The sequence below is a fragment of the Melanotaenia boesemani genome, chromosome 18 (genome assembly GCF_017639745.1).
Source record: "Melanotaenia boesemani isolate fMelBoe1 chromosome 18, fMelBoe1.pri, whole genome shotgun sequence".
Lineage (NCBI taxonomy): Eukaryota > Metazoa > Chordata > Actinopteri > Atheriniformes > Melanotaeniidae > Melanotaenia > Melanotaenia boesemani.
The window spans coordinates 28284884-28288782 of NC_055699.1; the positions used below are offsets into that span (position 1 = coordinate 28284884).

The 3899-nt window shown below is 38.0% G+C and overlaps 1 long non-coding RNA gene across 1 annotated transcript; it reads right to left on the reverse strand.

Annotated features, from left to right (window-relative positions):
• Positions 1 to 594: 594 nt before the first annotated feature.
• Positions 595 to 1678, reverse strand: LOC121629337. The gene is made up of 3 exons (XR_006008360.1): positions 1408 to 1678; positions 1218 to 1315; positions 595 to 769 (listed from the first exon to the last, which is right to left on the reverse strand). It is a non-coding gene; the product is annotated as an uncharacterized LOC121629337 (long non-coding RNA).
• Between the last annotated feature and the right edge of the window lie 2221 nt (positions 1679 to 3899).

Below are 3899 nucleotides of genomic sequence, written 5' to 3' on the forward strand. Positions count from 1 at the left end.
TGGAACTCCTCTATCAGAGTGGATATTGTGGACGCAGGTAAAAGCATCTTTGCTTGCATCCTCAAGTAAAAAAGAGCCAAATTAGTGAGAAACAGATTTCTGTCTTTCTCTCCATCACCTGCATCTGGGGAGAAAACAGTCTCTGTCATGTCAGTTTCCATATCATCATCACAACCATGCATTCCTGTGGTATCAGTGCTCATCCTGCCCTTTGCGCTTTCTACCAACTCTTTTGCATGTTTCCTGCTGATGTGTGATGTGAATGATGATCGGATACTAAACTGCTTTTGACAGCTACTGAATGGACAAACTATCTTTTTCCCATCCCCCATGTGCATCTTTAAATGCCCACACACACTGGAAAATTGTGAACTTTTAAAAGTGCACCCTTCAACTTGACATTCCTCAACAAAACACTTACTGGGTCTGACGATGGGTTTGCGTTTTAAGTGGTTGCGGTACATGTGTGTACGCAAGGCAGACCAAGTTTTGAGACTTAAAGGACACGTCCCGCATGGAAACCTGTAGTTTGCATGGTTTCTGTGCACTTTCGCATGGTTTACATATTTTGGTATATTTTCCTCAGAAAAGCCACACTGTCTGCACTTCAACATTTTTAAACTGTTTGTTTTGTACTACCGTCCCTATTTCTATCTCAGTTCCTTGATACTCACCATTTCCAGCGTCAGCAAAGACTATTCGTTTTCAGCCGGCAGTTATTCCCCTTCCTCCCACCTACCAGGACAACAGCTGTTTGAAAAATGTTCCTCTGAAAAGAAAAGAAAAAACAGGCGAGATGAAAGCAGCTTTTTTGTTTCGCAGGAGCAACGGTCGATTGTTAAACCCTGACTTCCCGACTTTATTTCCAACGTCAAAGTAGCTTATAGCATAAGTAAGACTTTGTACCATGAAAAACAATTTATAAAATGGACATTTTCATGAATGTACATGTAAAAGAAACATTTTCAATATGTATTAAGTTGATATGCTGGTCTATATAAACACATTTGAAGCTAAGTGGTGAGCTCCCGACACTGTCAGCTCAGCTACAGGCAACGTTGCTAACAGAAGTTAACGTTAGCTCATATCAAAACGTGTCGCCGTCAAAATGTAGCTGCTACTCAAGTTAATTTTTCTATTTTCAGCCGACTTTAAAATGAATATGATTGCTGATGAGACTGATTAGTTGCTAACGTTGATGACTAAACTTGACTCACCGAGCTAGCTACACATTCATGCTATCTGGTCTGGTCTAGCTTCTCTTCACACGCAGGCACAGGCAGTACTAAAAAGGCGGAGATGACATTGAACGTCTCTAGGACAATAAAAAAAAAGAAGTAATGCACAACACTAATCAAATAAATTTTTATGCAGTCTATGGTGAACATCGGCTGCTTTTTCTCTTACCAGCTCTGCCTTTGTGGCTTCCCTCCTCTTCCCGCTAGAAATTACTGTAGTATGATCCACAGGAACAAGATTATTTACTGTAGAATTAAAAAATTACCATGATGCTTTGTGGAACTACAGCAACATACTGAAAACAGATTTTACAGTAAGGATCTTTCCTTTTTACAGTAATAATGCTGTGAAATCTACAGCAACATGCTGCAAACAGACTTTACAGTAATTATTTTCCATAATACAGCAATATTGCTGTGAAAACTACAGACTTTTGTTACAGTGTACTGTAACTTTAGAAGAAACAGTAAATTAAAAAATTCCATTTGCCTCTTGGGGGCATGAATCTACTTTCCAGGCCCTGAAAAAGGTACATTAGGACCTTTAGGACCAGTTGTGAGTCCCAGTGGGTACAGAACTCCAGATTATAGCCTTGGGGATAGAAATCTACTAATACTGCCCCCCTTTTTTCTGACATATAACAGACACGTGCAGTTTGAATCCACGTGGTCCCACCCAGCACAAGACCGATGAAAAGACGGCTTTGCCCAACGTTCAATCAACATTGTGATTTGGTGAAAGATGTCTTGTTCACAACATAGGAAAGATTCTTAATAAAAGATGTCCACAGGTCTGTATATTTGTTTGAAAAGTGAAAGCTGTAAAGACGTCTTTTTCATGACAGAGAACTGACGTTTATAAAAAGGAAGTTCCTCCACTCCTGCAAATTCCAATGCAGGGTTGCAGAGCCTATCCTGGAGCAATCATCAGTCCATCATGAAGAGACCAGGGAATTTCAGCATCCCCAGTTAACCCAGAGAGAACCCACACAGTACCAGAACACATGGACACACACAACCGAACTGAACCTCAAGCCAGCTACTCTCTAAATATGAGACAGCAGTGCTAATTTCATGAGCAATATTTCATAATATTTCACAATTTTATACCACAACTTCTTATGACATATCTATCTATCTATCTATCTATCTATCTATCTATCTATCTATCTATCTATCTATCTATCTATCTATCTCATACTGTTTTTCAGAATTTTGAAGGAATGTAAAATGCATTACCTCATGCTACAAACGCTTTCCCTTCAGATTGTTTTGTAGACGCCTGATCTAAAGTTGAAATTGAGTTTTTTTTGTAGAGGAAAATCTGAAACTATTTTGAACTAAATAAATAAAACTTAAATGGCTTTGTAATGGGATTTTCAAAAAACATACGTAATTCTTTATTTCATATTTCCCCCCATGACATTATTTGACACCCATTTTCCTTTAGAAAATGTTTCACTTTTCCTTCCTCTGTTTTAAAAGAATAATTTAACTTTATTCAAGTCAGGCTCAGTGTGGTCACAATGAGGAGCTATGGTGGTACCTGCAGCAACATTATTTAAAGCATACAAATCAGATTTCGGCTACAAATCATTAACTGTGCCCTCTTAGGTTAACTTTGGTCTCAATCTAGTGGAAATCTAAACTCTGTTTTTTTTTTAGTACTGCTTTATCAGCCTAAATGGATGCCCCCCCCGCATGTGTTGTATGTAGATCTCTGTCTACATATGTTGAAGACATTCTGCTTTTGTTTAAAACCAAAGACATTATAATGTGGGATAAAATAATCAGAGTATGTTGTGCAGCAGCTAACATATTTTTGTCATTTTGTGAGAATGAGCTCAGTCTGTTGCAAATAAAATTATTATGCTTCTGGGAAAGGTTAAGGACTCCAGTAAGTACAAAATGGAGAAAGAGTTCACTCTTCTTTCAGGGGACCTCTAAACTGAACATAAACCTGCTTTTAATGCTATTAGCATATTTAATGACAATTAGCTGTTTCATCAGGCCTGTGGTCATAGGCCAAGAGGCCATAATCACCAACAAGAACAGCACAAAAGTCCATGGCTGGAGTTGGAGAAGTATTGAGTGCTCGATTTAAAACAGACATTGTTGTATTCTAACTCTACTCTTTTTGTCATAAGTTTACATACCCTGGCAGAATTTATGATTTCTTGGCCATTTTTCAGAGAATATAAATGACAACACAAACATTTTTCTTTTACTCATGGTTAGTGCTTCGGCGAAGTCATTTATTATCAAACAACCGTGTTTTCTCTTTTTAAATCATAATGACAACAGAATCTACACAAATTACTCTGATCAAAAGTTTACATACCCTTGAGATTTTGGCCTGATAACATGCACACAAGGTGACAAAAATGGGTTTGAATGGCTACTAAAGGTAACCAGCCACACCTGTGATCTGCTTTCAATCAATGTGTGTATAAAGGTTCAGTGAATTTCTGGGCTCCTGACAGACCCACTGACATCTCTAGATTCTGAGTCATGGGGAAAGCAAAAGAATTGTCAAAAGATCTGCAAGAAAATGTCATTAAACTGTATAAAACAAGAAAGGATATAAGAAGATATCCAAGGAACTGAGAATGCCAACCAGCAGTGTTCAGACTCTAATTAAGAAGTGGAAAATGAGACATT